The sequence below is a fragment of the Lissotriton vulgaris genome, chromosome 11 (assembly GCF_964263255.1).
Source record: "Lissotriton vulgaris chromosome 11, aLisVul1.2, whole genome shotgun sequence".
In the NCBI taxonomy this organism is placed as follows: Eukaryota; Metazoa; Chordata; class Amphibia; order Caudata; family Salamandridae; genus Lissotriton; species Lissotriton vulgaris.
Window position 1 is genome coordinate 599,623,908 of NC_141699.1, and position 13,319 is coordinate 599,637,226.

The following is a 13,319-nucleotide window of genomic DNA, read 5'->3' on the forward strand; positions in this document are numbered from 1 at the left end:
TCTACCTTTTTCACATGAAGGTCTCTGGTGTTTCAAATAAAGCTGTGATGACTCAGGGTTTTCAAGCGACAGGTCGCCGGGATCTTTACGTATGACTTTACCCAGAACGATCCTCCGTTCGGCGAAAGGACTGTCGCATTCAGCGCGGAAGGGACAGCCATTTTGCAGCGGGTCTGTTGATTCTTCTAAATGCCGACAGACCGAGCGCGCGACGGAACCGTTTGGAGGGTGGGATGTGTGTGGACGTTGTATGTAGCTATCGGATTTGTTTCTGTCTCTCTTCACTTGATGACAGTTCTCTTTGTTTCCTCCTCTGCCACTGATTCAAGCCTGTAGCTTGCTACGCAATGTCAGAACCTACATTAATCAGATACTACATTAAAGGTGAGCTCTCTATTCCCCCTTCCCCCGGTAGTACAGCCTCTTACTCCAAAACACTTTAAAATGGCTGGCTGGATTCGTGTTGCTTCTGTCGTGTGCGTGCTTTGTGCAGGGATCGCTGTCAGCTGCCTAGTCTTTCGGTGGTGGTATGTAAATGCTCGGTGTGGCGTGAAGGAGTCGAAGCAGAGCGCTGCCTCCTCTCAAGCGCTGCCATACACACACCGTCTCCAGGCTCAAGCCTTTCCTTGCATCTCATCACAAACGAACTACCGAGCCTGCATTTTAAGAAACAACATGATGGCTGTTTTCTTACGCTACTTTGCTGTTCACTAGGGTTAAATAATTTATTCTGCATTGATAATTAATGTGGATCTCAGATTAAAACACTGGAAACTTATGTGTTGCACCTTCAGGTTTGGAGTAAGCGACATCTATTTTTAACCGTCAAGCGACACACATTGTGCAATGGGCTCTGGCGGTTGAGCTTATATTTTAGGTAATGATGTCAATGGCCTGATTTTCAGCAAACGCGCAAGGGCCCTTGCGTCGCTCGCCAGCGGTACGCCTTGAACCCTTAGAGGACACCACACTGGATGCGCAGAGTCAGGACTGCTCACAAGAGTGAGTCTTTTTTTTTACCTCCCTCCCCAATCCTTTCCTCTATTGATAAATTCAGTTTTCATGAACGCAGTGCCGTCTACTTCCCATCTCGCTTTGACGACCGCAGCCTCTGAGCAAACTGTAAAGGGGAAGACTGAGATGTCAGTTGGTTTACTGCGCAGTACACACAAGGATTGTGTAGATGTGCTGCGCGTGCACCGCGTTAAGGGGTGAGCAGTTGCGAGGTAGGTTGGATTTTATGTGTTTTAACTACCGTAGATTGAATGCTGCAACAGCTTAGCTTGGGTTGAGTATTTATTATTCTTCTCTAAAATGACTAGCTTTTTCCCTCCAACTGCTTCCAACATTGGATATCAGTAGCCTCACAGACTCACTGGATATCAGTACCAGCATAGACGCCTGAGTATGTTCCGCTAAATCTAGCCTGAGAACCCAAAGGGGGGGGTCACAGTTTTCAAAATGAATCATAGAACATGCTGGAGCTTATTGTAAAAAGAGATAAATATATCAATAGAGGAGCCTTGTGGCCATAGTGTAAAAAGCTGTTAGGCATTATTTCACACTTTGTTTCTTAATTTGGAAATGTCGTTTATCCTGCCTTTCTAGAGCGCTACGTGGAAACCTGTTTGCATTAACAGCTGTTCCCTTCATGCCTTGTTCGACACACAAATACAGCCATTAATTTGTATCAGTTGATTTCTTATTCTAAGGGGCTTGATGGGTTGGGAAGGCCTTGTCGGTGCCAACTGGACACATTAAACTACTGAGAATTTCTCATCATTTAATGCTACATTGGTGAGAGAATGGAATAGAATTAAGAAGCCAACTAAAAACAAACCGTTCTTTAAACATTTAAGTAAAGCCAATCCCTTTTGTATCACATCAATATTTTGAAGCATTTTTGTATTAATACTGGGCCGCAACCAGTTTCCATGGCAACCTGATCTTGCAAAAAGGTAAAATAACATAGATTCAAAGACAGTACACCCCCTACTGTAAGCTCGCAACAGACATTTAAAAATATATTGAATAGATTTTTGAATTGAGATTACTTTTTTATTTACTATGCAGTAGATGATAAACAAAAATATATAATCTTTAGAAATGCATGCATGAAATTTGCTCAGGCTTAAGAGCCACTGACAGTGTTTGCGCTTTAAAGGAAGCGGGTTTATGTAGATTCAAATGTAGTACATAGGTTTCTCCGTTTGCGAAAATGTCATTCAGCATGCCTTGTGTACTACCTGTGTGTCTTGGTAGTGGACCAGGGGATCTCCAAAGACAAGGATCATGAGTTCATCTACAGCCTGGTCTAGGAAGTTACAGTACTTAGAAACAAAAAAGAAAGTAAATTGTTCATAGACTCACAAATTCTAACATGATCTTAGCAATGCTTTCTACAAACAAGAAATACAGAGCGTTCAAATCAGCATTCTTTTCTAAAATAAAACTATAACATACACATTGATATGTTTAAGTAAATACTTCATATGCCTTATAGGATGCATTTCTGTCAATCGTCAACACTGCGTGGAATGATGTTCACGCTGAGCCGCTTAGTCACCCCGCCCAGTTCACTAAGATAAGTATTTGGTGTCAATGCGTGATTGTGAAAAGGAAAAAAACTCACACGGTTGAGATATTATTGCACTGGCAGCCATTTTACATCACTGCCCTCGTCTTTAAAATGGCTGCAGTACATGATTAGCACCTGCAGAGAGCTTACATGTTTGAAGAGAAAGGATAAAAAAAAACTTGTATAGTACCTTGGTAGCCATTTTCTTATTATGTAAGCTATATGAGAATGGAAAAGTGATCACTAAAAGGCGTACTTCCATGCAAATTTGTAGCCTGCATTGAATTACAACGCTATAAAAAACCTGTTATTCTTTTTTAGCCAAGTATAAATATTGCTTACTGAAAATATAAATCCATACCAGAAATTAAATTTAAATGAAAAATATATTGTTTTAGACTACAGCTTCACAAACCAGTTGTAATGTCCATGCAACACTGTCTTGCATACGATGAAGCAAGGAATTTACTTACTTTCACCACAATTTCCTTTGAGAGGTTTGTACGTCACACTGGCCTTCTTACTTATGCACGGATGCGTACAACTAGCTTTCCTAAATATTCAATTACTTGGAGTTGCTTCAGATATTTACATTTTTTTGCACAATGCATGTTGTTTTATGTGAAACTGCTGACCTTGAAAAATTGCCACATTACATTTGTTTTTCATGCTCTGCTGTAGTTGCGTCATGGCAGCTGTTTTCAGTAAATACATATTGATTTTTGAATCCCTTCTTGTTCACTTAATCGGTTCTCACAGTTATTTAGCAGGTAAATGTGAGTGGACTTCCCGTGTTGGTGCACTGAAATTTCCCAACACTGTTATCAAATACTGCAATACCTAAACAATTAGCTATATGTTACAAACTGCTGTGAATTACTGCAATACAGTATAGATACTTGTTCTGAACATCTTTAAGGATTACACAGTCACATAAAATAAATGAAAAGGACAAGGTAAATTCACAGATATTTAGAATTGCACAACTCAATGACGATTTCACAAATGGATTCATGCTTGTAGCTGGTTGGGAGGGTCTGCAAAGTATTTTTAAAAGGTCAGTTAAAGGACTCTTCATCAAAGCTTGCTCTTACTTCATTAAATATCAGGTACACCGAAAAATAACTCAGTGATGCGTCTGATGAGAATACGTGGAGGAAGAAATGGTTAAATAAGCACCAGCTAATGATGCCTATACTCTAGCACTTCAACAGAGCTATAACCAGTCTTGCGGCTTTGTTGAAGAGATGCAGCATGCAAAGACGGTGATTTGTACTAATTTAACAATTTGTACACTATAACCTACTTGTATCAGCCAATGGTTATGTGACGCTATATTTGAATATCTTGGGTTTCATAAAAGAAGGATTCTAGATCAATGTATCTTAGCTTTTTATTATACTTTTTATTTTGATCAATCTTACTATTTCCCTATTTAGGCTTTCTGGCGAAGAGCCTACATATTGCTGCCTAGTGTCCGTAATGTAAATTACATTATCCCACATACACTGGAAGGAAGGGGGACATTATCAGAATACTTTGAAAATAAACGCATTCTTTAACTAAATGGTGTAAGGAACCAAAAAAGCCAAAAGCATTGTGCGGCACCATGTAAATACACTACACTGCCAAGGCAGATGTTTGCTTTGAAATTCCAAAAGTAAAAATGCATAGGTTGATGACTGCAAGTTCCTTAAGACGGCCAACCAGTGTAGAGAAAAATAAAACTTCTCTTTACCCAGTCTTGCATCTCGAAAAATCACCAGCGATAAGAGTTCCAGGATGTTCTTAGTTTGATGGTGTGTGCTTAGGTTTTGAGACATATTGTGATCTCATTCACTGGATAGGCCCTTAAAATATAAATGTAAATGTATGTGTCTTGTAAAGCGCACTGCTGCCCTGAGGCGTCATGGCGCTGTAGACCGCTGGGGAACCCGTCCTGGCTATCCCTGTGAGATGGTCCCTACTGGGTATCTCCAAGGTGAAACCAGGCATCCTCGGCGAATGTGGGAGGCCGTTGTAGAGATGAGGCAAACTAGTGCCCAGAGTTGCCGAATGTGATCCCTGGTTAGAGTAGGCACAGAGGCAAGAATTATCGAGTCCGCTGACCCTGGTCCATGACCCTGCCGCGTCGGGAATTGAACCCTGGTCCCGGGCCGTTCTCTGATTCCGGGCCGTTCTCTGCTTCCGGGTCTGCCGCCTCTAACCAGTGAGCCACACCACTCCACAATCTTTTTTAAATTACAGACAAAAGCTGTTCCAGCTCAAAATCATATCTAGAACTTGGTGCACTCCGAAATTGTTGTTCAGCTTTGACTCCTCCCTGAGTTCTGTCTGCCGCAGATGTACATCTCCTAGGCCAGCTTTATCCAGGTCATCTAGTACTTCTCTTCAGGGCCAGACTGCCGGAGCGGGCATCGGGTGTTTCCCTGGGAGACTGGAAGGGTGGGGGCCGGTTTTGCAGTGGTGGGGCCAGTTCTGTTACCGTAGACATGTTTTCCAGCTGTGCTGCAATATCTGCCCCTTCGCACTTGCCCCACTCGTTCTCTCGGGGGCTGGGCCGACAAAATTGCCAGGGCTGCTTTGAGTTCCCAGTCCGGCCTTGCTGCTCTTATATGTAGAACCTCTAGAAAGAAACTATTAAGTCAGCCGAAATTCCAGACGTACCAGACACTTAACAACCATACTGCTACTGGTGAAAAGTTGTATGGTGATGACGTGACTTAGAGGCCAACCTCCGAAGCCACGTGACCACGCTGTGCGGTGCTCAGTAATGACAACACTGAAGTATATTCTTCTCTTTAATGCTCTACAGCACGTCCTCCGATATCTGGGGTTTCTTGTGCGCCTTCCTTCTAACAAAGGTCACAGAGACCCATGGAAACCTGCTATACCTACTTTTCACATTCATAGGCCTTATCCTACAGCCTGTTGCACGATCATACCTACCCTATTTTCAGAAATTATACCGGGAGCTATTAGATTGGATGGCTGTGCAAAACAAAATTGAGGACATTATGTTGTTGGCTTGATTGTTGGGGTAGAGGATGCCTATACAATTTGCTAATGGTAGTTGCATGTTCCTATATTGATAGTACTTGACAAGAATGCTTGTATTTTATTGACCAATATGTACGCCTGGCTCTCTGATCCACTATTATAAGAGTGTTCTTTATTCCTTGTTTGAAAAATAAACACAAGTTATAAAAAAAGATACTGTTTGGTGCAAGAATTGTGCATAACATCATAACGATGCTAAAAAAGGAAACCCCATTTCAACAATCCTCGCTGAGCATTTAATCAAAGTATCAATACTTTGGTGTTCTTCCGTTTTTTCTCAGTGACACATGTTTAGTGAAGTGAAAGGCATGGGTATTGGGTTCAGACAATGGATGAATAATGTTGTCTTACAAATAGATTAATACTTTCCTACTATGAATGTAAACAAATTATCACTAAACGGACTCATTTTAGTCTTCTACTAATCTGCTAGCCATTCATGTGTGCAAACGTAAATAGTTATTGAAATCTTCAAAAACCTTAAATTATGAATATTCAAATGCCTTATTTCAATTCCACTGCGTTTTCTCGAAGAATAGATTCACAATGATTACAAGTGTAAATTATAATGCTTGTACAGATGGGCTTAAAATAAAAAAATTGTGCAAATCCTGATTGGGCTACTACTTTTACCATCTGTACATAATGGGTATGGCTAAGTTGAAAGAACAAAATATTAATTTTAATTATTTATTTAACAGGTTTGGTATTATATATATCGACACAGTAGTTTAAACCGTTGGTACAAGGTATTTTCATTGAGTTATCAGTTGTACTGTAATGTACTTTTATCACGTTAGATCGTATGTTATTTCACATGCTGTTTAATGAACCTAAATTTAATATGCATTTGTTGTAAATATTTTCTGGTACGAACAAAAAAAATTGATGGACAAAAGTTTTACTTCTTCTCAATTGCAAAGGCCTGCATTTGGTATTACAGCTCTGAAGCAAAATACTTGTAGATGCTTTCATTTGTTCATATCAGGGTACACCTTGCCTGTCTCCAGATAGATCATCAGCATAATTTAGGACTGCCTTTCTGTGAAACTGAGCGACTACACTGATACAACTCTTGGCATTATTTATCCTAAATATAGATTTCCCACTTTGCCATTCTGTGCATGCATGATGTCCCGATGTGGAAGAAAGGCAGCCTAATGGAGCTATACAGACATGTTATAGAAACAAAAAAATAAATATTTATATTAAAATATCTAGAAATATTTTAAATATGTAGAAGTGTTCATAATTATGACAGTCTCTTTAAATTCGCACTAAAATATTAAGGGACTTCATGAAGCTGGAAGACGGGTCTGTTTGCCACAGGGAACATATGTGGCCTCATTTTAGAAAGGTAGGTTGGACTCCTGTCAGCAGTACTTGGTAATTATCACCGATGGCTAATACCATCCATTACAGAAGGAAGAAATAATGTCTGGCAGAATACTACGAGAATTGTGTTACCACCACCATTTGTAGTGACAAAAACACCAGCCCGGAACTGATGGAATTAATTGCCCAAATTCAGATCAGTTCTACAGTGGCCTCAAAATGGGTAAACTCCCAAAGCATGAAGTTTTGGTTATGGCTGGTCACTGAACATTAATATATCATCAACGAAAAAAAGGGGTGGGGTTCTGGGGGTACTTATAGGTCCAGCATACAAGCCCCTAAAATATCAAGTAATATCAACCAGGTATGCACTTCCTTCGAGAGGGGGGACCAAGAGAATCTGGGACTAGTCGAGAGAGGGTAGGTCATTTGTCAGAATCGCTGCATTTAAACTGAAGCTAAATATGAGTTTTCCTTCTACCATAACTTGAGGAGGTCAGAAACCCTCCATACTTGGGTTGGTATTTTTTTAAAGGTACACCAACCTTAGGTTTTTAGTGATTGGTCTACCCCTACTAATAACTAGGATTCTAGACACTGTGTAGATGACAGTCCGATTTTTGGTCCTGACGTAGTGCCAATTGATCACATATGTGACCCATCAGGCAAGAAACATGTTGACCGTTTTGTAGAAGCAACCACAGAACATTATGTCAGTGGTTTGCCTCTCTTGTTTTTGGTTAGACAAGTAGACTCGCCTATTAAAATTTATTTAAAGAGTACTACTTAATCTTTTTTTAACTCCCCTGTGCACATCGCACATCAACACATCCATCTACACTTCACAGCCCTACACCTGCACTTCACATCACGACTTGGGAATAAAAGATCTACGATAAAGAGCCCCTTTTAGGGTGCCCTTTGGGCATTCCTGAGCCGGCCCGACGAAGAGTAAGCCCAATAATGATGAAGCAGGACACCCATTCAGGTGTGTGAGGGCCCCAGTTTCAAAAGGAGCGGACTTCTCTCCTACCCTTTTGGGTATAAAACCGACTAGTCCCAGATTCTCTTTGTCCCACCCTCTCAAAGGAACTTCATACCTGATATCACTAAACATTAATGCAATGATGCAAAGTTGTTTTGTCCCTATTTTCAAATTGATTTGTTTTGCTGATAAATATGTGATATTACATACTCCAGGGGCTGTAATATTAGTTGCTAAAATATCCCAAGCAGTATTTACCCCGGAGGATATTTCATTTTTGATGACAAAAATGGATAAATGTTAAACTTGACAAAGCTGTAATTTACCACCAGAGGTAATTTTAATGTAATGAGGAACCATCATGTTTTAGCATCAATGACTGTAAAAACGAAAGCTAACTTTTTTTGGTAATCAATTACAACAAGGCTTGGGAACTAAAATTGCTGAAAAAGTAAGAAGTCAACCCAAACAGATTCTGGGGTTTCAGGAAAGCATATAACCTGAAAATAATCCAGCATTACACGGTATACTCCATCTGCGTAATGTACCCTCCTCTCTTGTTTTCATTTTCAACATCTGGAACTCTGACTGAACTGTGGCCTGTTAAACCAACCTTGTGCTGAGCCTCGTGCCCTGTATTTTGGTTCCATTTGTGGCAGGGGCTCTCTCTATTTTGTTATATATTGCACTCAACTGTGTACAGATACTGGATGTATGTAGTTGGTGAGTAAGTGGATGAGTTGGAGTGATTGGAGTATGATTGTATTTATTAAATTTAATCAAGGGGTATTGATTGTGTGTGTCTTTTTTATAAAATAAATTGGGTTTGGTTATGTTTTTTTATATAACTTTTTGGATTTGAATAATCACTGATTAAAAGAAATGTATTTATGGCTTTGCAAATTGAGATGAACTATGCATAACGTGTTTCTAAAAAATATAAAGAAAATATTAATCAAAAAAAAAGAAAAGAAAGTTTTGATAAAATAAAATAATAATGAGATGATCATAGTTGTCACTGTTGTGCCCAGATGTTTGTTTAAATGTATGTGAACAATGTTTGATGAGAATGAACAACAGGCTATTAGGGAAATATACAGTATTGTGTAAACTTTAATCCCATCTCTTCCCTGGCCTGAAGCATTATTAGAGGGGGTCACCATTTTTTGCTATAGCCTGTTAACCAGGTGTCAGTCAAATGAACTCTTTTAAAATGTTCTCAGAGTGAAGGCCCCTCTGCTGTGGGACTTGCTCAACCTCTGGTCAGGACCTCAGGAGGAAACAGTTGATAGATGAACTCGAATAAATAGCCCAGTTTACAGCACAGGGGTGTAAGCTAAAGGCTTAATTGAAACCAGTTTAGTTTATTCAAATCTATGGTTTTTTCTACACATCAAAATCTCATTTTAAGTAAATCAGCTTGGTCTTTGACTAGAGCTGCCAACTGGCCATTTTTGTAACCGGTCTAGCCAGTATTTTTAGCTTTATGCCAATACAAACATTTGGAAAACCAGTTAAATCCAGTATGTTCCCTTCTGAAATATAAACCTAAAACAGCAGACACCTAAAGAAATCAGTTCAAAGGATTTTAAGAGCTGTCTGAATTGTTTGCGAGATAATATTAGAGCAAACAGAGGAACAATTGCCAGGCTGCAAATGAATCTTGACAATTTTACACATATTATTTTTCACCTACCAGCTCATGGCTGCTCCCGAAAGTAACAGAAGTCATTTCTCATGTTCTTGCAACACTGTCCTCTAGTAGGTGAGCAAATAAGCATGTAAGTTCTGATGTGAACTCTGCTCTGCAGCTCAGATCTGTTATAGCTGCTCTGCTCTTGGATATTAACATACACACACTCATAGGTGTAAAGAATAAATAAAGGAACCTAGTTTAAATAGTAGGGACACACAGATCTTCGATGCTGATTGAGTAACTAGCAAGAAAAAATATTCAGCCTTAGGAACTGAAAGCCTATAGTTATTGGGGAAGACAGCCATACAAGAAAAAACACACTTCCTTCAAGTCAGGCAGATACAGAGTCTTGCAAACAATCTAAATAGAAACATATGAGCCCTCTAAAGTCAACTACAAAATCCCTAAGAATACAACAGGAAATTACTATGAATCATATGGTGCAACTACTCTGCTCACTGTAAACATAAGTTCAATATACCCCATCGAAGACACCATGAGTAAACAGTTTGTCATTGCCATGGATTAGCTTGCATTTTTTAAACTTCCATTAGGGCTTTTTTATTTTATTTTATTGTTTTTTTGTAAAGCTCTACAATCCACCATGTGGTGGCCTCAGAGCATTCACTTCTTTGACTTTCATTGCAGCCATGTGCCATTCGGCAGGCCAACATTTGGTTCAGTTTCTGAAGGAATGGAGTGAGTGCAGTGTTCTGCTGGCTGTTTTGCTTAGTGGCAAGCAGAAACTTTTTAGTCATTACTAGTACTCTGGACTTAGGCAATGCATGTTTCATAAGAACTTACATTTCTGTCTGCCAAGCCCTTCCGATTTTAAGCACATATCATACAAAAAACGATAAATTGCATTTTCAAATTCTTCTAACTACTTTATTTTAATGGGCCATGATACAGCCTGAAGTCGATCTGTTGTCTTATTTCAAAGTGCATTGACATTTATATTGTGACAGGCATTCCTCGCCAAATATTTAAAATTATCTCTACTATTATCAAATATATTAGTGTAGGAATTCTATTGAGAAACATTAAGGATTTTTCCATTGACATTTTTGTGTATAATAGATGAAATTTGAGAACACCTCTGTAACATGACTTTTTGAGAAAATGATCGAGAGATGAGAAAGGTGAGACACTGTTAAATTGCAGAGAGATTATGGACATTAAGAGGAGCTTTGACTAAGTGAAACACTGACACGTGTCAGTATGGGAATAACTAAGTGGTGTAGTAGTCGGGCATGCTGGTCGCCACACCAGTTCCCCACTGCTGCACCGCCAAATGCATAGGCAGACCGCCCACCGGATTCTGAGTTAAATCCGGTGCGGGTGGTCCTGCGGTAGCGGTGCCTTTCAAAGGCTAGTATGTGAGTCTTAAAAAGGCAATGCTGTGGGAGCGCCAAAGCACGTTCCTGCATGGCATGGACTATACAGTCCATGCCGTGCAGGAAAGGTGGTGCATACCTACAGGGGGCACACCATGAGGTAGCCAGAGGGTCCCCTTAGTTTCTTCACAGCCACCCTTTTCATGGTGGGCTCACCACCATAAAAAAGGAGGGCAGTGAGGAAACTTGTAATATGCTTGACCGTGCGGCAGCGCCATAATATTGCCTCCTCACACTGCTGCAACACCACCAAGGGATCATAGATCCCCTGCGGTTGCAGCAGTCCTTCGGTGGTCCGACTGCCCAACCCATAATAGGTTGTTCAGACCGCCAGTGTGGTGTTGCCCGCACTACCACCGCTGATACGGCAGTCCATAAGACCACTATAGTCGTAATAAGACCTTAAGTCAGGACGTAAGGCTGTTATCAATAGTCCCATCCAAGTTAGGGAATTATTAAAAGGTCACCAACTGTAGCTGTTCTCACAATATTACCAAATTTGAATTCTGTCAAGAACATGGCTTTGGCATTTCCCCCCGTTGGGTATTCAAGTCTAGACAAAATGTGGGTGGAATCAGTTTGGATTTCAACAAGAAGTGACTCTGGACTCGTCCAGTTTTTCTGGAATCTAGAGTCGACTCACACAACTAGTATGCCCTCTGACTTCCAGAAGTAAAATAAGTAGCATATCATAGGCCATGTTAAGTCACTTTCTGATGTATCTTTGGGTGCAGTCAGGTGAAATCATTTCCTATGACACCGTCAGAGTATGGGGTTAGGGTTGTCATTTGCTTAGATAGCAACAACAGCAGAACCTAAATGTTTTTTATTGCTATTAACATTTATGTTACAACAAGACATTTTTTTTAAATAATACCCATTTTTTACCCTGTCCGAGCTAGCCTCCTCCGGGTCTTTTTTTTTAAAGAACTTTCATTCCCAGGAGCAGACACTCACTATAAACGTTAGTACTCATCTGAAGCAGATGGTAGACAGTTCTGCTTCAGCCCCATCTTCCTTCCTTCTGGCAGCTGTAAGCCGGCTTCTCCCAATGATGATGATAGTTATTTATATAATTCGCTGTTAGATAGTCGAGCCCGTGAGTGTCAAAAAAGAAAATAATCTCCCTTCTATGACTTCCTATGGCTTTCTTCTGTATTTTAAGAGTTTAGGGAAACAGCAGAGTGTGAAAAGGCATGTAACGCATACATTTGTAATGCAGAGAGATCAGACCCAGCGCATGAAAGGCCTGTAGCGAAAGCAGAGTCATGTACAGCTGCAGGATACATTGGGAAACCAGTGTAAGAGCAATACACCATCTGAAATATGCAAACAGTGGGGAATCATAAGCAGAACCCTTGCAGCCAAGTTCAGGCCCAGCTAGAGGTGACAAAGCAAGTATTTGGGATGACCGAAATAAGAGGAGTTGATATAATCAAATCTAGCAAATTTTACAGTTTGATTAATAGTTTTATTTATTTATTTATTTATTTTTTTAAAGTGTTTTAAAACCTTTATTATAAAAGAGCACACAGCTATTCAGCCTAACATCCCGGAGGCAAGGCAGCATAGTAACAGGAGGAAAATAGTGCAAGGCGATTTACATCAGAACATTGCAGGTTGATTTTTATTATTTTATAAAAGATAACCAAACCAAGAAAGAAACGCCAAAGGGCGCAGAAGATAGGCAGTGGAGTAGCGAGGACGTGTATGAGTCGGTCAGAGGCAGAGGAGGACAGGTAGAGAATCGATAAAAGAATGAATGGTAGGATGGGGAGGGGGGGAAGGTAAGAACAGGAGAAATACAATAAGCATAAAACAGTTGGTGTCACAGGTTACGGTGATAGATGTTCGTCCCGGGGAATAGGTTCCGGTGGTAAGCACATGTCACCCCTGTATGCATTCCATGCTCCCCACACTTTGTTCCACGTCTGAGGCCTCCCCCTGGCAGCATAAACCGTCTTTTCTCTGAGCATACACCAATCCATGTTGGCTTTCCATTGTACCACCAGGGGGGCCGTGGCCGCACCCCACTTTTGAGCGATATTCGCTTAGCAATCATATTGCCTAGTGTCGCCCAACGGGTCTGCGCCGTGTTGTAATCAGTCGGTTCCCAGACGTTGAGGAGGCACCTCCGCGCCTCCGCAGCCAACTCAACACCAGTCACCTCTCCCATAATCCGGTGTACTCTCGCCCAGTAAGGGGCGATAACGGGGCATTCCCTCAGAATATGCATAAAGGTAGCGAGAACCCCGCAACCACGACGAC

The 13,319-nt window shown here is 40.6% G+C and overlaps 1 protein-coding gene across 1 annotated transcript in view; it reads left to right on the forward strand.

The window, feature by feature from the left end:
• Positions 1-544: 544 nt before the first annotated feature.
• ZBTB38 (zinc finger and BTB domain containing 38) overlaps positions 545-13,319 on the forward strand; it is a 253,950-nt gene continuing 241,175 nt past the window's right edge. The window contains exon 1 of the mRNA XM_086943695.1: positions 545-1,226. The gene's annotated coding sequence lies outside the window, so the exon portion shown is untranslated. The remainder of the gene's footprint in view (positions 1,227-13,319) is intronic.